Below are 24279 nucleotides of genomic sequence, written 5' to 3' on the forward strand. Positions count from 1 at the left end.
ATTGCCTGACCTTGTAAAATCCCAACACAATTCATGGCAATAGTTCTCTGATATCAGTTCCATAACTCAGTCTCTAATGGCATCACACCAGAGTTCAAGCTGAGCTGGACCCAGTCATCTTTTCCAACCACCACACAAAAGACCACTATTCTAAGAAAAACACTCCCACATGGCCCTCATCTTCTTCCACACAGACACTCATCATAACATTCTTGCTGGGGGTTTCCATAGTGGGAGAAGTCTAGGATGGTGTGCAAAGTAAGCTCTCATGCCCATCATATGCCAAATGTCACGGTGGTCTGGACACCCTTCCTGAGAAACAGGATAGATAAAATGGTTCTGTAGTTAATACTACTCTGTTTCTCCAATTAGAGGCCTCCTGCCTGCCAGGGGTAGATTCTTTATGTGTACTGGACTCATGAAAAAACCCAAACCCCTGTGTGCTAGTTACTGGAGGGTTTGCAACAACTCATTTGACTCAGAGGATCCCTGTTCTTACTTCATAGGGGTCAGGAGCCTGACCAGAGGAAGGCAAGAGACTTCATCCAATATTACACTTCTTTTTCACACTTTTAGATTTGGATGGACACATGGGATTTTTCTTGAGTTTCCTGGGGTGCTGAGAATGTAATTCACAGCCACACACAGGGCCAAGAGTCTGATTCAGACACAGCTTTTACAAAGCACTTTACCTAAAAAGGCACAGATTAGGCCTCTTCATTTCCATTTGAAACTGTTTTCTTGAGGATTCCCACAGGAGTGCGCCAAAGCAAACACCTCCCTGACATTCAGGGGAACATAACAATAGGTAAGAAAGAAGCCTGGAGAAAAACTTTTCTTTAATTGAACACTGTGGCACTGACAGCTCCTAATCATGCAACTTGGGTTGCTATCTATCCAAGCAGGGATTCTCCAGAGAGATCCTTACCAGTCATGCTAATTTTTGAGTAGTCTGAGATGCTTGGCATTCCCTTCAGCAATGCAGTCCATGGCCATGTCACAGAGCTTGAAGGTGGTATGCATCTTGGACACAAAGCCAGGAACCCCTTCAGAGAGTGGCCAAAATTCAGGAAGAATACAGGAACTAAGGATCTTGGTAGGTGTTGCCCATCTGCAAGGCAAGCAGCAGTCCATTCATAAATTGGCCATGAGGATTCCTGCAGATTTCCACTAGACAAAGACACATTCACGGCTGCATTCTTCTCTCTACTTTCGTTAACCACAAACCCAGTGGGATCCACTGACATAGAAAGACTCACTAGTTAACAGTCCATTTCAAACCTACAACAACAACAACAACAACAACAACAACAACAAAAAAAAAACGATTTGCCCTCATGTTCTCAGAACATGAGACAAAATGACAAATTGAAACACACACCCACTAAGACACACAAACCACCCCTGTATTTGGTCTGCATCTATCCCCTCTGTCCTCTGACTGGTGGGTGAAAATATGTTCCCTAGCAGTGGCCTGTCCTGTCTCAGCTCTGGTCTCCTTGGCCATCTCTGTGTAGTTGTCAGGAGCCTGCAATGAGCCAACACTTCTTTCTCAGGAAAGGCCCCTGTTCAGACCATTCAAGGCATTTGGCTATCCACACATCACTAGGTGTCATGAAAGAATGACTCTGGCCTTGGTACAGACAAACAAGTGAGCCCACTGGGACTGCAACTGCCTCTGGGTGCCTCGCCTCCTGGATTCCAAGTTCAGAGAGTTCCATCACCAAGAAAGTGAGGTGAGGTCACTTCCTTCAGGGAAGTGAATGAGGTCACTGCCTTGGCAACCACTTTGTCCTAACAGTTGTTTCCAAGGGTCCCATGAGATTGAGGCTGCTCCACCTTCATGGGACATTTTCACAAGACAGAAAGGTTTATATACTCTAGGAGCCCGGGATCAGCCATCCACACAGGCCTGACTGAGTCCATCTTCCCTGCATTGAGAAGAGAGAGGCTGATTCAGCCACATCCCTTCATCCTGACTGGGTTGTTGGCCATGGAAGATGACTTTAGACCCCACAGGTCCTATCTAGCTGCCTATATTTGCTCCAGGGATCATTTCTGCATCTACCTTTGAGCTTCTCAGCAGCTGTAGGATTCCCACATACCTGTATGGAAAGATCAACTCAGGACATGCTGTTATGTGAAAATAGATAGAGGGAACAGAGTATGGTTAAGGGACATATCATGTTTGATTTGGATTAGGAGTCATTCTGCTGAATGAATACAGGATTTTGCAACTGGGATATTTATAAGAATGTAAGGTGAAATGTAAGTAGGAAAATAGAAATCTAGGTAAGATCTGAAGCACACAAAAGTGTTGGGCCCTTGGTTTGGATACATAGTTTTGAATTATGTTCTGCAGAGATGAATCCTCTAAATCCATATACAATGGCATAAGATCATGTACCTGGGACTACTGAATGTATAAGAGAACTTCCAGTGAAATAGAGATAGTAGGCAGGATTCCAGTGTATGGTTTATATACTTATAAGTATGCTAATAATCTTTTTTTAAAAAAAAGTAGAAACAGATGTCATTCTTCATCTGAAGCACATAGATTGCCACAGTGCCTTATCATTGAAATGTCAAGTGGTCACAGGCACGTGTACACACACACACACGCAGGATGGGAGAATCTGCCTTCCCCTCAGAACCACAGCTCAGATCTCCCACAGGTCTCGGATCTAGAACAATTAACTTGGATCTGGAAACAACATATTTTGCCCTTTCTTTATGCCATTCTTTCACTTCACTCAATGGAGAAGTATTTACTGAGTCCCACAAATCAGAATGAAAGGAAATTCTTGTTCTTACATATTCTGGCTGTAGGAGACAGACAGAAAACAACCAAATAAATATGATAAATAGTGATACGTGTCAGGGAGGAAAACAGAACAGGGATGAGACATTGGAAGTTTGAGGGTAGAAGGACATCAGCAAAGGCTTTCCTGACACGGGACACTTGAGCAGGAATGAAAAAGAGGAGAGAGAGCAAGACCTGGACCTTCCTCTAGAGGAAGAGAAAGTACAAACGTCAAAAAGAGGAGGCCAGAAGAGAGGCAGACCAGTTAGGAGGCTACTGTGACAAAAGGTCAATAAAGGACGATGAGTGGCTTGGGACAGGGTGATAGCAGTGAGGTGAGGACTGGTATGATCCTGGGTATATCTTGAAGGTACGACCAACAGTGTTGGTGGATGAATTGGATATAAAGTGTGAGAAAAGGTGTCAAAGAACTACCAAAAACTGGGAGAATGGCATTGCCATTTATTTACAAGGAGTAAGTTTGGGGAGAAGATTAGGAGTTCAGTTTTGATAATACTAGTGGAGATACTGGGAAGTCTCTTGGATATGCAAGTCTGGAGTCAGAGGAGGTAGAGCTAGAGATAGAAATATGTTTCGATGATGATATTTAAATCTTGAGATTGGATAAGATCATCAGGGCTCCAAGAAGTGCATGCAGATAAAAAGACCTGAAGATTAAGCCTCAGGACACTGGAACAATGAGAGGTCTAGCAGAAGAGAAACCAGCAAAGGAGTATGAACAAGAGAGTTTAAGAGGCAAAAGGAAAATCATGAGAAAATCCTGCCTGGAAGCCAAGGGAGGGCAGTGCCATGAGGAGGAGGTGGCCAACCATGTTAAATTCTGCTGATCAAGATGAAGGCTGGGGGGCTGGGATTGTGGCTCAGTATTAAAGTGCCTGCATAGAATGCATGAAGCACTGAGTCTGATGCTCAGCACCACATAAAAGAAATCTAAATAAAAGGTATTGTGTTCATCTACAAATATATATATATATATAAAATGATGAAGCCTGGGAAAAGATACCAGAAGCTTTGAAAAAAGAAGCTCAGGCATTGTGGACTTAAGGGCCTGGTTGCAAAGAACTCAGGACAGAACAGAAGTTTGTCCTAGAGGATGTAGATATATTTGAAATGGGTGTGCTTTTTTTATTTTTGAAATAATGGCACAGAGTCACATAGTGGCATCTTGTTGTTTTAGGATAATATATAAGATGATGCAGGAAAAACTACAGATCTGGAAAATGTCCATCTGTAAATGAGAAATGTGAAGTCTATGGAGTCTGAGGCACCTGTCCAAGGTGGCCCTACTTGGTAACATTGGCGCTGAAGCGAGAAGCCAGGTGGTATGATTCCTAGCTCAGTTTTCTTTAGACTGTACCAATTTGTTGGCCTTCTTTTACTGAATTTGAGTTTTGTGAATTAGCAAATGAATGTAATAAAATCAAGGACTCTGTGCTATGAAGTGTATTTTGTTCATTTACTTTGACAAGGGTAGTTCTGCCTCAATTATTTATGTAACTTGATAGTATACACAGGAGAATGCCCTGTGGTGTATTTGGGAAAAGTAATGGATTTCTTCTAAATCAGCCCTCCATTTACTTTCCTGCAATTAAATCTTTGTGAAGAAGTGGGGCAAGGCTGTTGGGGTTTTAGGACAGAGGGAGAATGATAGGGTACCAGTGGAATGAGCCAGTTTGAACTGCCAGACCCCAGGCAACTATATCATTTATTCTTGCTTGATGCATTTATAATTCCACCAATACATTACTTCTAAATTTTGATGTTATGCAACTGCAATGAATGCTCAGTTTTAATGTGCTTCAGCATCCATTTTGAACATAAGATGAATTTTCTCATACGTAAAGCAGGGCTCAGTTGCCCTGACACAATTTCCAGTTCTTACACATCCCCCACTCTAGTTCTTCAATCTGGTCCATCTAGGCACCTGCCCTATATAGCTGCTCCCTGATGACTACTTCCCTATGGGACATCCAGGCATGGCCTGCTGGACTGGCCCCATGATCCTCCCACCCTGCATGGACTGTGGGGACATATGTAGTAGCCACCGCCAGTTACAATAAGACAAAAGGAATTCTTGTCTGTTTGCTTTAAATCTGCCAATTAAAACTCCCCAAGGGAAATCTGCTTGGAAGAAAACCCTGGACTACCCATAGGTATTGACTTCAGTGTTCCCCTCCTCTTGGTAACTATGCTCCCTGACTTCTGTACTACAGGCATGCAGTGCACCCCTCAGGACCTATAAGTACTAGAACTTGTAAACTTTCACATTGTGTTTGTATAACTGCAGCCATTTTTGAGATTTGTCTCCTGAGGGTAAAGCCTCTGTGAAATGACCCATGCAGGTGGACCTCTGTGAGTACTCTACTGCCTGGGCCTCTAAGTTGATAAAGAAACCTGAAAGTTCCATTCACATCAGTAACTTGATGAGTTTTTAGGAATAGTCAAATATCAAAGATATTACATTATTGTTTTCTTCCAAAGCAAATAAGAATCTAGCATAAGCATAACACTTTATTTTTTTATACAATTCTATGAAACAGCTGCCGTTCCCTGCAGTACCTATTCTACAATAACCCAGATGCTCTTCTCAAGGGTCTGACAGATCAGAGCACACCAAGAAGGCTAGGGGGCACTAATATTTTTGTTCCCCGCCTTCTTTTTAAAATTATCATGATTATTATGATTATTATATTACTATGATAGTGGGGATTAAACCCAAGGTCACTTAACCACTGAACTACATCTCTAGTCCTTCATATTTTGACACAGGGTCTCATACTCTGTTTGTTTAGAACCTTGCTAATTTGCTGAGAGTGGCCTCAAACTTTGGATTGTCCTGCCCAGCCTCCTGAGTGGCTGGGATTACAGGCATGTGTCACCATGCCTATAGTCTTTTATTTTAACCTGGTTGTACTACTTGTTGGAATAAGTTTTTCTTTTTAGGGCTATAAGCCACCTTAGAGAATGAGAATGCTATGGACCGATTTGAGTCCCATTCCCAATCCAGGTATTGATGCCCTAAACCTCAACGTGATGTTATTTGGAGATGGGGCCTACAGAGGTGGTTAGGATTAAAGGAGGTCAGAAGGGTGGGTCACTAGTGATGGGATTAGTAGCTTTGTCAGAAGAGGAAGAGCGAAGTGTTCTATCTACTCTGTGAGGACACAGCAAGCAGGCCCTCTGCCAGACAGAAGGAGAGATCTCAGCAGGAATCATTCTGTGGGCACCTTCATGTTGAACTTCCCATCCCCAGAGCTGTGAGTAATAAGTGCCTATTGTTTAAGATACCCACTCTCTGGTATTTTGTCATAGCAGTCTGAGCTGATGAAGACAGCGAGATTCCTGGAATTGGTGAGTCTGAACAATGACTTGGTTGCTAAGACAATCCATTTATTGATTCTGCAACACTTCTTCCTCCCATGTGGACCTTCTTCCAACTCCCCTTGGAAGAGAAGTACTTGAGGGCTTTCAGCTGCTGCTACTGCGGCTGCCATGGAGTCAGATGGAGAACTTTCATAAGACTACAGTAACACGAAACTTAATTTTAAGAATTTCTAAATGTAGTCTGCATAATATTAACCCAGACAAGAGAGTCACCAAAACCAGTCACTTCACTTAAAGAAATAATGCTCAAAGTCTGTGAACCGGGGAATTCTTTGTTTTGTAAACAAAGAATTGTTTACAAGTACAGCCGCATTGTTCTAAATGGAAATGACTATAGTATTTAACACTGGGATTGTCCTTGCTTGCGACTGGATTTATGCTTCATAATGATTATCTTCTAGACACAGAAATAGCATTTCTGTAACTCAAAATTGTTACTGGAGGCATTTAGTAGAATCTTGCCTTAAAAATATAATGATTTTTCATCTTTATTCTCCCCCATTCAAAAGGTTTCACTGCTCCTGATGTTTAACGTTATGCAAAGACGTGTTTCTGCCAATGAATATCACCTTATGGTTATGCTTCTGCAAATATCCTGCTGTGAGCTGATAAAGGGATTAATGCAGCCAAAATTCTTAATCTGTGAAATTACAAATTAAATTCTCATATTAAAAATACCACCCTGAGGTATTTTTTGTGGTTTTAATTCCCCTCTGGTGTTCTGCATACATTGTGCTTGTTAATGATGGGGACAAGGCTGTCTCCACTGGCAGTCTGCTGTGGAGTGATAATGTGTAGGCATTTACTCACTGATAGAAACTGGATTTAACCACTGGCTGATAAATGTGTAGGCATTTACTCACTGATAGAAACTGGATTTAACCACTGGCTGATAAACTAAGTGGCAAGTGGGTAATAAGTCCATATTAGCAGAAAAGTATTACTACAGAATTCAGAATTCATAGACCATCAAAATCCTGGCTTAAACTCAATCATCAAGTCAGATGGGATTGAGATGTCACAAAGGAGGAGTGATATCAAGTTACAAGTTCCACAAAAGAGGGAAAACAAGCCATATGCTTGAGTGTGGTGAGCAGTAAATGAATGAGCCTGTATACATTTTTTTTTTCCTCAGTATAGTAAGATGTGTCACAAAATCATTATTTTCCATAGAAATTTCATGTTTTCTTTTTTTATTTGGGGGAATAACTGTTATAATGATGGCCAGTGGGTTGATTTTTAGAAAGGAAGTAGAGTAGAATATAGAGTGAATATGGTCAGGGACATTATGAAATGTTAATGAGAATTTGCTAGACACAAGGAGAGTAGTAGATTAATATATCTATAGTCACTTTCAGGTAAAAAAAAAGTTGTTGGAAGTAAGTGTGGGATAGCAAAAAGATTTAGGATAGGAATACTCAACAGGAGTTGTTACTTGGGGTTTAGTTATAAAGTAAAGGGCTACTGTAAAGGAGAAACCAGTGCTGCAAAGAGGAGGGGAAAAAAACTAAAATTTAAGAGACAAAGGAAATTAGCTTTGTGTCTACTGTAAATGTTGTATACACAAGGATTAATATACATATCACAAATATTTGTGCACAGAGGCAGTATGTTATTTTAAGGCAATCAGAAGGGTATGAGAAAAAATATAATGGGCATTTAAAAAAATGCATCACCATTGAACAAAAATATTCCTACTGCAACAGTGTTCTGCATAATTTCACAAGAATTCTGTTTCACACTTGGGAAGAAAGCTGAGATCCTCCCAGCCATAAATCCTCCCCCAAATATTTTAAATGTAATTAAAAAAGCCTGTGTAAAAAAGAATACTTTTGTAAAAACAAAACACAAACCCACCCAGGAATGTGTTTTGTTTTAAAAGATCTAGAGAAGAGCTGTCTGTACAAATAGCAAGAGCATGTGCAGTTAAAATGAACTACATGTCTTCAGTCTGTACATGTCAATTCAGTGCATTAGCCAATTGCCAACTCTGTTCCTCAGCTCACTGAGTAGCAGTCCTTTTTAAGGTCATTGTTACAACCAATATGGTTTCTGAGAATTAAACAGAAATGAATCATTTCTCCGCTGTGTACTGCAGCCAGTTAAAATAGTACTGTATGCATAAAGCACTAAATATGTAAATCATATTTTCCTTTATGACTGCTCAGATCATTTTTTGGACACACACATAATCAAATACAAAGATGCACAGCTGCAGACTGCAGAGCAGAGATAGCAAAGAAGGAATCCATTTTCTTCCTGTGTCTGGTAAGCTAGAAATTGAATAGCAGGATTCCACTAAATATATATATATATATATATATATATATATATATATATATATATATATATGTGTGTGTGTGTGTGTCCCCCACCCCTGCTCTTGTGCACTCACTTGCTTGTTCTCTCTCTCTCCCTCCCCCCACCTACCCACCCCCACACACAAAATGCAAACACATATATACATGATCTTGTGTTTGTGCAAACATAAGCAAATGAATCTCTCCTCATGTATGTTCTCTATAGATAGTAAAGTACTTTGATTGGATATGCAGATGTGTCATACTCACTATCAGTTCCCATAGCCATGGGGGAAGGTCACTAAAATACTCATGGCTCAAGGCAGCCTGTGCTGATAGTCTGTTCTTTGGGGAACACTGTAGGAGCTTAGAGGCCAGATCTTCTGCATGATTCACATAGCTGAGCCTGAAAATACAAACCAAAAAAGAAATCAGACCAAAGAAGAAAATCTACCAAATAAGACATAAGGATAATGTAATTTTTCTGTATTTCAATTTGTGCCTGGCCAGGAAGACAACTTAAATTACCTGCTGAATTCACACTGGTTCTCAGAGTATCTTTTACTCAAACTGACATTTACTCTAGTATCAGTGACATTAGGTATCATAGTACCAATGATTTAAAATGTTTCTACTGTAAGCAAAGGGTTGCTACTTTCAGAATGAATAAAACTAAGTCCAGAGAAAGAAAATTTCAGAGACAATTTACCAAATGGTTGCCAGCATTTTGTTCATAGGCTCTATATACTGCATAGACATCTGGATATAGTTATAAGAAATTAATACCAAATAACTAGGAGAATTAAAATAGTACTGCTATTAAAATCTCTAGTTACTAAAAATTACCTATCTTTCAAGAGTTTATATTTTCTTGCATTGAATATAAAAGTATGAAAACAAGTGCCCCTGACAAATATCAGCCGTCATGATATTACAGGTTAACAAAGGGGATATGCTGAAATGATATGGGGCAGAATCAATTCAAGAGGACAGTTAAAACAACAGTAGATAGAAAATACGTGTCTCAAGATTATCGAAAAAAAAAAAAAAGAAAGAAAGAAAGGACAGAAGTGAAGTCTTTTATAAGCTTTCAAACCAGAGGCAGCAAAACTCAGCCCAGTCCTGCCTTGGTTTCCAGGGAGTCTCTATTTTTCTGCTGGAAGCAATCAAATACTTATGATTAACATAATACTGATAAGAAGAGTATTCCTAATAACAGCTACTCAGGAACTTTTCCAGGCATTTTTCATAATCTCATGTTTATTATGGTCCACAAGGTAACATCCCCATTTTCTAGGAGTACAAAGTAAGGAGGAGTCAGAGATGGTAATGGATTGCTCAGTTACAATCCAGCATCTCTAAGGGCATTCAGCCAAGGACCCTGAGTTTGTGCAACACAGTGCAGTATGTGCTTTGATCCTCAGAGGAGGATGAGAGAAAGTTGCTTCTGTTGAGAGGGCTTTTTTTTCTTTTTGGAAAGCCTCCAAGCTATTAGCACACAATTAGTAAAGAAACATCTTTCCTCAATGACCAACACAATTCTCCTCATGCAACTCATTAGTATTGATTTGAAATTATTACGGGGGGAGGTGGTCAAGATTGAAAAAAAGGAAAGGAGGTAATGAATATAGGTTTCAAAACGGAGAAAAGCAAAGAAAGACAGTACCTCACAGATCCAGTCTAAGAAACTGCTCTGAATATTCATGTATAGAAGATTCAAATGGGTTCAATGGTTACTGTGATGACTGTTTATTTATTTACAAATAGATCAACAGATTGATTTATTTTATTTGTGTTCGTTTTTGTGGTCCTGGGGATTGAACCCAGAGCCTGCTGCATCCTAGGCAAGTTTGCTGTCACTAAACTAAATCTCCAGCTCCAATAGTTTGGTTTAAAATGTTTCTTCCTGGCAAAGAGAAATTTGTTTACCAGAAAAGGACATTATAAAATGACAAACTATATAAGGACATTGTAAGAACCACTTGCTAAATCCACATAAGTAGTGTGGGTTGACACTTTTGGGAATCTACATTTTATCCTAATTAGAAGTTTTATCTGAAACCCTAATTGTGGCTTATCAGATTGCTAGAATGATTACTGTTCTCATTATCCTATTGTGATGTACATTTTTTTCAATCTTTCCTTGTTAGACTATCAATTTTTGTTTTATATATTGCAAATCTGTGTAATTAAAGGCCTAACAGTTTAACAATGTTATACCTTCCTGGTAAATTAAACCTTTAATCCTTACATTGTAATTTTTTTTCTTTAACAAAACTGTCTAAAGTTTGGGGGTTTTGTTTGTTTGTTTGGGTGCTGGGGATTGTACCCAGGTCCTTGGGCATTCAAGACAAGCACTCTACCAATTGAGCTATATTCTCAGCTCAAAGTTTGGGGTTTTATTTCCTATTAATGTAATGACCTCTGCTTTCTTTTGCTTAATATTTGCCTGGCATACCTTATGTCAACTACCTACTTTTATTGTCTCATATCCTTAAATTTAAGGTGTTTCTTTTGTAAATATTGTGTAGTTGGTCTTAATTTTTATCTAATCCCTGTCTTCTTAAGAAGAAAGTTTAGTCCTTTTACATTTTGTGATTCCTGATATTTTTGGAATTACTGCTACCCACTTAATTTTGTATTATATTTTATCCTCCTTTACCTTTTTTCTTTTCCCCATCTTTTTTTTTCAAATCAAGTTTTAAAATTCAATATCTTCCATCTTGTATTTTAGAAGTTCTACATTATATTTCCATATACTTAGTAGTGATCCTTAACTCTTTTTTTCCTATTTCATTATTTCCTGAGGAGCTTAAACTCTTGTAGTAAGTTTTTACAAGTTGGAGGACACTGAGAAATTATTTCATCCACAGGACTACAATCACAAATAAACACTTTCCAAGTAGTACATGTATACAGATGAACTGACATCGATATAAATCATCATTTTATGGGTTATACAGCAAAACACACTATTAAACATGCAGCTATTATATCACATAGCTCAACAGCATATAAAGTATTAGATATCTGCTGAATTAAACAGTAGAAATTCACTTCTATCTTTGCAAGAGAGTTTGGGAAGAGAAGGGAAAAAGTTACACTTCTAACAAAAATAGTTGGCAAACAACTTTCAATAGATCTGGAAAAAATTACAGGATTTTAAAAAAATTTATGATTAAGTATTATTTTGGTTACAGCCACAAATCATCTCTACTTTAAAAGAATATTTACAAAATTAAAGGGCATATGTCCTGCAGAAGGCAAACACATTTTGCTAAAAATATTTAATGGTTCAATGGTTCACTCCAACTTTTTCTTTAGTACCTCTTTCAAGTTGTGCCCAAAAGTGCAAATATTAAATTAAACTTTAAGACTTTTCTTTTGTCTGGAGACACTAAAGATATGTGCTTCTGTACAATGTGGACTTTACATGAACTTTTCAACTAGAGGTTTGTGATTTTCTCAATGGAAGTTTCATAGCAGAACAAAACAGAATTTATAGAAAGACATTAAGAAATCATCATAAGACTTGGACAAAGACCAACAAAATCAACGGTTACACAAACCTGATGTGTACTGTTTTAAATGTGGGAGATATAAACATAAAGTAGCAGGCAAACAGCCACACAGGCCTTACTAGCAACATGTGAACTGACTGAGGGGATAGACCACAGAAGGTCTAGGCTGTTGTTCATGACTTGTGGGATTTTAATTCTCTATGTGATGCTCAGTATTTTGTTACCTAGTCTCTCTTCATTTCTTACACATTAAAAAGGTTTGGGTGTGGGCATAGATTTGAAGACATAAATCAGGCAGGTCAGTTGATAGAAAGGGCAAGCACATTTTAAAGATTGGACAGCAAGGCATTTTCTGCTAAGTTGATCATAATTTGAAGACAGAAGTTGCAATTCTGCCAAGCTTGAGGCCTGGTATAACTGATATGCCTACGGAAACTTCATTAGACTTATCATTCAGTAAGCCTGCATTTGGCTAATACATACCATAAACCTGGTCCTACCTTAAATTCCATCTCCAAGCTAATAGCATCACACAGTTCAGTTTATTGACTGTAACAGTTGCTTCTATGACTACTGCTGTGTATGAAGTGCAGCTGTATTTTAGGGCAATACTTCTCATAATAGAAAAGTTCTATTTCACTTTTGTCTTCTGAACTTCATATGTTGTTCCACCTTCAAATAATGCAAGGGCACCAAGCACTAGTGCTCTCATAGGGTCTTCAGCCTAGTGACAGCAACATCACAACCAGGTTCTTCAGGAAACTTTATTTTGTAAGACACTTCCAACCTTCCAGTCTGGTTGGATGGCAGCATACCATCATCAGATGGCCATTCCAGAACCTTCCTTAATAGAAAAGCAGTGTTGGGAATTGCTTCACTTGTGGTATTGCCATACTTCTGCAAGTTTTCTGCAACTTCATTTGAGGTCACATGGGTTGGATTACCCTGTGTGTGACTTCACAAGAGGTGGCTGATTCATTTGAGTCATTAGGATTATTGAAAATTAGAAGAATTTAAATATAGAACACAGAACAGATGTAAAGACACTGAAGTCTGCTTTGGTACACCACATTTGAGTATTGAACTGGAGCCACAGGAAGGGAGACAAATCTCCTCAGGAGCAGCAGCAATTCTTTCATCCAGTACTGAGGTGAGAGAAAGGACATTCCTCCAGGTTTACCCATGTAGGTCAGAACACTTGCAAAATGCTTTCCTGGTTTTAATTCAACCCTGTGGTGTCCTAGTTAGCCCCTCTGTGGGGTTTCTTGGTGGGAGAGAAGAGAAAGTTCACTGACTGCACTCAAGTCATGCAGTGTGCCTCACAAGAACCCCACTGCCCTTCAGATTCTTCACAAACCCACACCAGGAACACCACAGAGTACCTGACTTATGGCTAGCATGGCCTCTCTTGCAGCAGGGTGACTTCATGCCTTTTTTTATTTTAACCATCAGGGATATTTGAAGAACCTTCACACTTTATGCTTTTACTTCCAAGTCAATGATTCTTTAACTTTCATTTATTTATTTATTGGGTACTGGGAATTAAACCCAGAGGCTCTCTGCCACTGAGCTATATCCACAGACCCCATTTTTTTATTTTGAGACATGGTCTTTCTAAGTTGCTTAGGGCCTCACTAAGCTGCTGAGGCTTTTCTTGAACTTGTGATCTCCTGTCTCAGCCTCCCAACATTTAACTCTGGATATCTAACTAAAAGTTTACAGTTAAATTTTAATTTTACTCACCTGGAAAACAATTCATAAACATTACAATGCTTTAAATCTTATAAAACTTGTACCATCTCTTATTAGGGTCTAGCATTATATTTTTATTGTCTATGTTTATAAAGACACATATTAGACACTATTATTTTATTTTACTTATCTATATTTAGTAATTTATCAAATCATCTTCCTTCTCATGCTTCATCCCTTGAGTTTTGTTTGTTTCCATTTGAAATACAAACTGTATAAGTTCTTTCTAAGAGGATAATTTGTTGGTAAATTCTACATTTTGTTTTCATTTCAGATAATAATTTGGCAGAGTATATTTTTCCATTTTTCCTTCACCTTTTGAAAATATTATCCTATAGGCTTTCTTCAGTTGTTGCTGTCTCCCTCCCCTTATGAGTTCAACCATTACAATGAAAGATGTTCTTTTTATTTAACCTGTTTTGTATTCATTATGTTTCTTGAATTTGAAGTTTCATATCCTTCATCAATTTCAGAAAAAATACCCTAGCCATTATCTTGTTAATACTTTCTTTCCCCAGTTTTCTCTTTTCTATCATTTCCTAACTCTAATGTAATGACATATCATTAAATTTCTGTTGTTACACACTCATATTGTCTGCTAGTCCCTCTGTTTTCCTGTCTGGATAGTTATTCCAGAGTCATCTTTCATTTCAATTAATTCTCTAATCAGTTGCATATAATATACTGTTTTCCCTGTTCAGGTTTTTTCATTTCAATTTTTTCATTTCAATTAATTCTCTAATCAGTTGCATATAATATACTGTTTTCCCTGTTCAGGTTTTTTCATGTTCAAGTTTTTAATTTGATTTTTAAATTGTTTAAATTTAGGTATAAAACATATCTGATAATTCTCAACATCTGAAGTTCTGGGTGAAGGGAGAGTTCATTTTTATTTCTTTTGCTACTGACCATTTCCCCCAGTGAGGTTTTCTAACATACTTTATAATTTTTGATTGTGAGCTCATTCTCAGTTAAGGTTGTTCTGTGGGAATCCTCAGGAACCTTTGTTGAGAATGTACTTCTCCATAGGGATTTTTTGTTTCTGCCAGGAGTTCTGGGGCTCTCTAAAGACCTATGCACTCCAAGTTCTTGCTGCTGGTTTCTGAAACCCTGCCAAGTTGTGTAAATTTAAGTCAAACCTGTAGGAAGTCTCAGGGGAAACTTTTTCATCTTCATCTAGAAATAAGGCTGGCACAAACCAATTGTTCTTGCAGGCTCTCTTTGTTGGAAGTAGATTTTTTTCCTTTTACCCTAGCCCATTACAGAAGTTGAATTGTATTATAGAAGTGCTTCTCTGTGTGGAGAATCCCAATTCCTATGTTCTTTCTCAGGTCTAAACCTTTGTTTTTATGTTCTTATTAAAAAAAAAAAAAAAACTCTAGGGCAACTGAAACTTTAGCATTTGCTTAACACTCTATTCTTCTTTCTTCACCCTACTGAAGAATTCACTTATTTTCTTCTTGGTTCAGCTGTGCATTTGAAAGGATGTGCTTGCTGTATTTGATCTAGTATGGCAGGTGGTTTTTAGTAGTACTGGAGATTCTTTTTTCTCTATTCGATTACATGTGTGATTTCCACAATTTGATTAGTTTTTATAAGCTCATCTACATTTATAAATTTTGGATCTTTCTCCCTCGAATAATCATTAAGTTGGTGTTATTTTCTTACCTCCCTCTTTATACAAATTATAGGTCCCCTCTATTGAACCTCAAAACTAGTCATCAGAAGTTGAGTCAGGCTACTATTTATTTGCCATACTAATTTTAGATGAATCTCAAATGTATTATCCTAAGTATAAAAACTGAATAAAATCATTCATTTATAAAACATTTTGGAAAAGCCAAAATTATAGAAACAGAAAACTGATCAGTGGTTTCCAGATCATATACTGGAGAGTATATGAGAGGAGTTACCAAAAGGTAAGCTGGAGAATCTTTTTGGATGGCTGTACATCTTAATCCAGAAGGATAAACATAGGGCCATGTGAGAGGATAGGGTTGGAGTACATTCAAGGAAATTCAGAAAAGGGAACAGTTCAGAGCAATGAAACATTACAGATATCTTGCAAGGAAACTTCAGGTATTAAGAATGGAGAGCTGTTCTCAAAGTGGCTGAAATTGGGACTTCCCGTGTCTTAAAATGATTCCCAGTGATATATCAAGGGATATTCTGGTACATGGGGAGATGCTGCTGTGAGTGGTGAGGCCCTCTTTGATTTCAGTGCTCCATTTCAGCCACTGGGTGGGGGATCTGCCTCAGGCTAATGGAAATGTGTCTAGGTTTGTGAGGGTGTACTCAGTAAGCCTCTATGTTCATAAAGGGTCAGATAAATATAGCAGATATGAGGGACAAGAGAGTGTTATGTTCATTCCACATTCATTTTTTTATAAAGAAAAAATATAGTTGGTTGTTTATAGAAACTTTTGGGGCAAGTCCTAAGGAATTTTAAAATTATAAATCTAGATGACAAGACATAAATAATCCTTACTGAATTCAGAGTTGAATGGGGAGAGAATTTTATACGAAGAGCCCCTTTCAAACAAATGCTTTTAGGAGAACTGAAAATAATGGTATGCTGCTATTTAAATCATGACAAATTTTACACATTTCTCTAGTTCTTACCCATGTGCACACACGTGTGCACACACACACACACTCACATACACTTTACCTGTGTTCTATTTGAAAAGGCATTAGAGAAGATAATTAAGTAGTGAAAAGCAGTCTTGGACCATGAATATCAAGCAAGATATTCTCTCTATTTTTTGGTTAAGACACTATTTGCATCTCAGAAATAAGGAACATGAAACAAATAGACTTTTTGGCTTTGTTCTAGCTTTAACATTACATGTGTCCAATCTAAGAAGAACTTGATGGTGAACTAGAGGCAAGAAGGGTTAGAACAGCTGCACTGGCCTGCCAGGGCTGACCTACAGAGTTTTTCCCCTGTTACCAGTGAAAAGACGAAATGGTGCCTTTTATTTCTCTCCACTTAACCTGCAACTAACTCTGCTTCAAAAGCTCACCTAAATTTCTCAGCCTTCCTGAAGACGGACAAAGAGTAGATCCAGAGTTCTTTGTCAGACTACAGGAGACTGCCCAAGTTGAAAACAGAAGGGAGAGTGGAGGAGAAAATGATGATGAAAAAAGGAAGAGGAGGGTTACAGTGGTTCTGGCCACTTTCTGTAAGGCAGAAAGTGGCAATGTGGGACACAACATTTGTTCAGGACTGATTATAACAATGTGTGTTATACCTATACAGGTTCTGTTTAACTTGAATAGGGTACACAAACAACCATTTTTGAGTCAAAACATGTTATGTTCAAGTCCTGGGTGATTAAAGAAACACACAAACACACACACACACACACACACACACACACACACACACACACCTGGGAAACAACTGTTAGGACAAAGTGGTTGGAAAGGCAGTGACCTCATTCACTTCCCTGAAGGAAGTGACCTCACCTCACTTCCTTGGTGATGGAACTCTCTGAACTTGGGATCCAGGAGGCGAGGCATCCAGAGGCAGTTCCACTCCTAGTGGGCTCACTTAATTGTCTGTACCGAGGCCAGAGTCATCCTTTGTTGGTACCTAGTAATGTGTGCATAGTCAAAAGCCTTGAATGGTCTGAACAGGGGCCTTTCCTGAGAAAGAAGTGTTGGCTCATTGCTGGCTCCTGACAACTACACAGAGATGGCCAAGGAGACCAGAGCTGAGACAGGACAGGCCACTGCTGGGGAACATATTTTCACCCACCAGTCAGAGGACAGAGTGGATAGATGCAGACCAAATACAGGGGTGGTTTGTGTGTCTCAGTGGGTGTGTGTTTCAATTTGTCGTTTTGTCTCATGTTCTGAGAACATGAAGGAAAAACGCTTTTTTGTTGTTGTTGTTGTTGTTGTTGTTGGTTTGAAATGGACTGTTAACTAGTGATCCTTTTTATGTCAGTGGATCCCACTGGGTTTGTGGTTAAAGAGAGTAGAGAGAAGAATGCAGCCGTGAATGGTTCCTGTCTAGTGGAAAACTTTGTAGGACTCCTCATGGCCAATTTATGAATGGACTGCTACTTGCCTTGCAGATGGGCAACACCTACCAAGATCCTAAGTTCCTGTATTCTTCCTGAATTTTGCCCACTCTCTGAAGGGGTTCATGGTTTTGTGTCCAAGATGTGTACCACATTCAAGCTCTGTGACATGGCCATGGACTGGATTGCTGAAGGGCATGCCAATCATCTCAGAAAACTCAAAAATTACCATGACTGGTAAGGATCTCTCTGAAGAATACCTGCTTGGATAGATAGTAACCCAAGTTGCATGATTAGGAGCTGTCCAGTGCCACAGTGTTCAATTAAAGAAAAGTTTTTCTCCAGGCTTCTTTCTTCCCTATTGTTCTGTTCCCCTGAATGTCAGGGAGGTGTTTGCCTTAGGGCACTCCTTTGTAACTCCTCAAGAAAACAGATTCAAATGGAAATGAAGAGGCCTAATCTGTGCCTTTTAATAAAGTGCTTTGTAAAAGCTGTGTCTGAATCAGACTCTTGGCCCTGGGTGTGGCTGTGAATTACATTCTCAGCACCCCAGGAAACTCAAGAAAAATCCCATATGTCCATCCCAATCTAAAAGGATGAAAAAGAAGTGTACTATTGGATGAATTCTCTTGCCTTCCTCTGGTCAGGCTGCTGACCCCTATGAAGTCAGAACAGGGATCCTCTGGGTCAAATGAGTTGTTGCAAGCCCTCCAGTAACTAGCACACAGGTATTTGGGTTTTTTCATGAGTCCAGTATACATAAAGAATCTACCCCTGGTAGGCAGGAGGCCTCTAATTTGACAAGCAGAGCAGTATTAACTACAGGACCATTTAATCTATCCTGTTTCTCAGGAAGGGTGTCCAGGCCACCATGACATTTGGCATATGATGGGCATGAGAGGTTATTTTGCACACCATCTAAGACTGCTCACCCTATAGAAACCCCAGCCAGAATGTTATAATGAGTGTCTCTATGGAAGCAGATGAGGTCCATGTGGGAGTGTTTTTGTTGGAAGAGTGGTCTTTTGTGTGGTGGTTGGAAGATGACTGGGTCCACCTCAGCTTGAAATCTGGTGTGATGCCATTAGAGACTGAGTTCTGAAACTGATATCAGAGAACTATTGCTATGAATTGTGTTGGGATTTTAGAAGGCCAGGCATTAGAGGAGCCTTCGGAAACGGAGATGTAAGCCAAGGGTGGCTTTCTTCACAGAACTGGGAATCTCAGCCAGGATTTCACATGATTTTGCTGTTAAAGCCTTTTCAGCTATAGTTGAGAGCCAAAACTCACAGAAACCTCATATTTTAGACCCCAATGGGCCTGGATTCCTATGACCTTTCGCAACTCCTTGGGAACCTTGCCTGCATGCGATCTCCAGAGCTTTTACTGAAAGGAGATTCCTCAACACTTAATGACTCCTGAATGAATTAAAACCCACAGTGTCAACTTCTTCATTCTTGAAATATGGCTAGGCCAATACCATGAAGTTTTTGAGAATCCCAAGACCAGAAATCTCTGATGAACCTTTAGATCTCCTGTTGCTCATCATGACTGAACCAGCAAGTGACATTTTTTACTGACTGGAATTCATGACCATGGTGAAGAACAGACATGCCAGTGAGTAGGAGCCAGCAGGGAACTGGGCCTGGAGCAATGGAGTGCAGGTGTGAGATCCAACATCTGTGTTGGGCCCCTGTGTTTCTGTAATTGGCTTCCAAATGACATGTGACTGACAAAGTGCAGCCAGGAGACCCGAAAATATAAAGGCATGTTGTTGTGGGGAGAGGATTTGGTGCGATGCTCAGAAACAAGTTGCTAAGCTCAAGTGGGAAGGATATATGGGGTAGCAGCCCAGTTTGTGTTTTTGTCTTCAGACCCTGACTCACCCCACGTGGCAGAGCTCCCTCCAGCACTGTGTCCTTGATTCCCTTTTTGTATTTTAAAAACAAACGCCAATTTTCCAGGGAAGCTGTAAAAAATGCCATTAAAACTGGGCGGTGAGCCAAAGGCTTCACAATGCACCCAGGGAGCCATTCATACCCCAATGGCCACAGTTACCTGCATAGAGAGGATTCAGTTCTGCTGCCTCCTGTTCCTATTGGAAAATATGATTTTATGTCCTCCTGTTCACATAGACTCAGACCAAGCTTTCATGATCTCACTACAAAGAAAGCTAAAACACAAAGCTATATTTCTAGTGGACGAATGTCAGAGGCAGATAGTCAAGATGTCATTAGGCCAGCAAAGTTCCATGTTTGTGGAATGTTTACCCTGTCCTCTACTTTTGGGATCTCTTCTGCCACATCCAAGTTTGTGAGCTCCTCAGAATTTCCAATTCCAGATATGCATTCACAGATTTTTTTTTTTCCTCTTCTCCTCTCATTGTGTCTTCTTTGGGGTGATAGTAATGTCCAGGCATTGTGGTGGATGACAGTGGAAGCTTTTTATGTGCCACGTGTTCCGATATGTATTAGGCTCATTTTCCGTTTTGCCATTTGAAATGTTGAATCTCTGACACTAACCCATAACCTTCTAGGCTCTGACTACTTATCCTAACATCGATAAAAATAATCCTAAAGGAATAGAATTAGAGGCATTTGATAGGAGGCATGGTATATACTTGGACTTGCCTTTTGCTTCATCAGAGATACATATTATAAAACCTGTGACACATTTTTCTCATTTTACTTCTCCAAGAATTTTCAAAATTAACAAATATGTAACTTCCTGACTCCCGGTCTCTGTCGCCTGAATCACAATGGGTATTTTTATATACATATATATAATCCTTCTGCCGTTACAGGTATATGTTTGAGAGTATTCTCACTTTGGTAAATATGAATTTCATGAAGAGATCACTGCCCCCCAATACACTGAGGTAACTGAAAATTCAAGCTGTGGTGAGCTTAATACTTCAACCAGTTTAGACATGACACAATGTAGAGGAAAATGAATGTTTTGGGTACATATGTGAAGGATATATATCCCCTTATGAATTTCGATTGGCATACATACTATTACATTTTAATTTATTAAATATATACATATATATAGTATGAATTTGCAAACATGAACTATATGTGTCATTTACTTTTACAACCTTGATTCTTTCATGTCCATCTGTGTGGATTTTTAATTAACTTTTCAGGAGATATTTTTCAGAAGTATTCATTTTCTTCACATACCTATTCATTTCGGAATACTCAAAATGAACTTCAGTGAATATTGAGTACTAACCCTAATATTTCTACAGCAAGTGACCCAGTTTAACATCAATGAAAGTATATTCATATGGGATATGATGTGTATTTTGAATTAAATTTTTATTCAAATTTGTTATATTCCTATTTCTTCAGTATATATACATCATAGGATGTATCATTTCATCCACAATTCACAAATTGATATGCATATGATTCACTTTCATTCACTCCCTGTATCAGATCCCATGTATTTCTCCATGTTGCTTTACTTGATTTTTCATGAGATTTCTTTTATATTTCTTTTGAATTCCATCATCATTTTTGAAGCAAAACTCAAACACAGTTGGTTATAATTAGTAACCCTAATATTACCACTACATGTATAACTACTTGGATTGAATGTTTGTATGTGAATACCAGATTTCATGTATTTTTTAAAATATCAATTCCATCCATTATTTAAAATAGTAACCTATAATATTTTTTACTCACCCTATGGTCTATTCATGCATCATCTGTATATACATAAACCCAGGGTACACCTATTTTTATCCCCAAACTCTAAATGATAGGGTTTCAAAACATGCTCCCAGAAATGGTGGAAGAAATACGCATGTCACCTGATCCATATATTCCTTTCATCACATCATGTTCTGGACACAAAATGAAAAACTCACACTTATCTTATTCTTCTCCCAAAGCCTCATTTTAAAGAGAGCATGGATTACTGAAATCATCTACATCTGCATTGCCTATTGTTTTCAAATTTCAATCCTATGGTGAGTATACACCTGAGTCTTTCAAGGATAGTGTGTTCAACTACCCCCCTGTTGAAATTATCCCTGATCTTATCACTCATTTTGTACTTTGCCTGATCTCCTAACATCCTTATTGATATCTATTTCCCCAAGTGCCTCGTTGTGACTGACTCTTCATGTGTGCTGACATTCCCATTTACACTTTAAAAGAAATTCATTGGATTGCAAAAACGGCCTTTGGTCCAAATCCTAAACTCACTATTCTTCCTTACCCTACACTGGAATCCTGCCTATTGTCTCCATTTCACTGTAAGTTCTCTTTTACATTCAGTAGTCTGAAGTACAAGATCTCGGGCAATTGTCTATGGATTTAGAGGATTCATCTCTGCAGAACATAATTCAAAACTATGTATCCAAATCAAGGCCCCAACAAACTTGTGTGCTTCAGATCTTACCTAGTTTTCTATTTTCATACTTACATTTCACCTTACATTCCTATAAATATCCCAGTTGCCCAATACCTGTATTCATCCAGCAGAATGACTTTCAACCCAAATCGAACATGATATGACCCTTTACCATACTCTGTTCCCTCAATATATTTTTACATAACAGCAGGTCCTGAGTTGATCTTGCCATACAGGTATGTAGGGAATCCTTACAGCTGCTGAGAAGCTTTCAAAGGTAGATGCAGAAATGATCCCTGGAGCAAATGTAGGCAGCTAGGTAGGACCTGTGAGGTCTAAAATCATCTTCCATGGTCAAGAACCCAGTCAGGATGAAGGGATGAGGCTGAATCAGCCTCTCTCTTCTCAATGCAGGGAAGATGGACACAATCAGGTCTGTGTGGATTACTGATCCCGGGCTCCTAGGGTGTATAGACCTTTATGTCTTGTGAAAATGTCACAGGAAGGTGGGGCAGCCTCCATCTCATGTGATCCTTGGAAACAACTGTTAGGACAAAGTGGTTGCCAAGGCAGTGACCTCATTCACTTCCCTGAAGGATGTGACCTCACCTCACTTCCTTGGTGATGGAACTCTCTGAACTTGGAATCCAGGAGGCGAGGCATCCAGAGGTAGTTCCACTCCCAGTGGGCTCACTTGATTGTCTCTACCAAGGCCAGAGTCATTCTTTGTTGGTACCTAGTGATGTGTGAATAGCCAAAAGCCTTGAATGGTCAGAACAGGGGCCTTTCCTGAGAAAGAAGTGTTGGCTCATTGCTGGCTCCTGACAACTACACAGAGATGGCCAAGAAGACCAGAGCTGAGACAGGACAGGCCACTGCTGGGGAACATATTTTCACCCACCAGTCAGAGGACAGAGTGGATAGATGCAGACCATATACAGGGTTGGTTTGAGTATCTCAGTGGGTGTGTGTTTTAATTTGTCGTTTTGTCTCATGTTCTGAGAACATGAAGGAAAAACGTTTTTGTTGTTGTTGTTGTTGTTGGTTTGAAATGGACTGTTAACTAGTGAGTCTTTCTATGTCAGTGGATCCCACTGGGTTTGTGGTTAAAGAGAGTAGAGAGAAAAATGCAGCCATCAATGTGTCCTGTCTAGTGGAAATCTTTGCCGGACTCCTCATGGCCAATTTATGAATGGACTGCTGCTTGCCTTGCAGATGGGCAACACCTACCAAGATCCTAAGTTCCTGTATTCTTCCTGAATTTTGCCCACTCTCTGAAGGGGTTCATGGTTTTGTGTCCAAGATGTGTACCACATTCAAGCTCTGTGACATGGCCATGGACTGGATTGCTGAAGGGCATGCCAAGCATCTCAGAAAACTCAAAAATTAGCATGACTGGAAAGAATCTCTCTGGAGAATCCCTGCTTGAATAGATAGTAACCCAAGTTGCATGATTAGGAGCTGTCCAGTGCCACAGTGTTCAATTAAAGAAAAGTTTTTCTCCAGGCTTCTTTCTTCCCTATTGTTCTGTTCCCCTGAATGTCAGGGAGGTGTTTGCCTTAGGGCACTCCTTTGTAACTCCTCAAGAAAACAGTTTCAAATGGAAATGAAGAGGCCTAATCTGTGCCTTTTAATAAAGTGCTTTGTAAAAGCTGTGTCTGAATCAGACTCTTGGCCCTGTGTGTGGCTGTGAATTACATTCTCAGCACCCCAGGAAACTCAAGAAAAATCCCATGTGTCCATCCAAATCTAAAAGTGTGAAAAAGAAGCGTAATATTGAATGAAGTCTCTTGCCTTCCTCTGGTCAGGCTCCTGACCCCTATGAAGTCAGAACAGGGATCCTCTGGGTCAAATGAGTTTTTGCAAGCCCTCCAATAACTAGCACACAGGTGTTTGAGTTTTTTCATGAGTCCAGTACACTGGCAGGCAGGAGGCCTCTAATTTGACAAGCAGAGCAAAATTAACTACAGGCCCATTTTATCTATTCTGTTTCTCAGGAAGGGTGTCCAGGCCACCATGACATTGGCATATCATGGGCATGAGAGCTTACTTTGCACACCATCTAAGACTGCTCACCCTATAGAAACCCCAAGCCAGAA

Source organism: Callospermophilus lateralis, unplaced genomic scaffold (genome assembly GCF_048772815.1).
Source record: "Callospermophilus lateralis isolate mCalLat2 unplaced genomic scaffold, mCalLat2.hap1 Scaffold_101, whole genome shotgun sequence".
In the NCBI taxonomy this organism is placed as follows: domain Eukaryota; kingdom Metazoa; phylum Chordata; class Mammalia; order Rodentia; family Sciuridae; genus Callospermophilus; species Callospermophilus lateralis.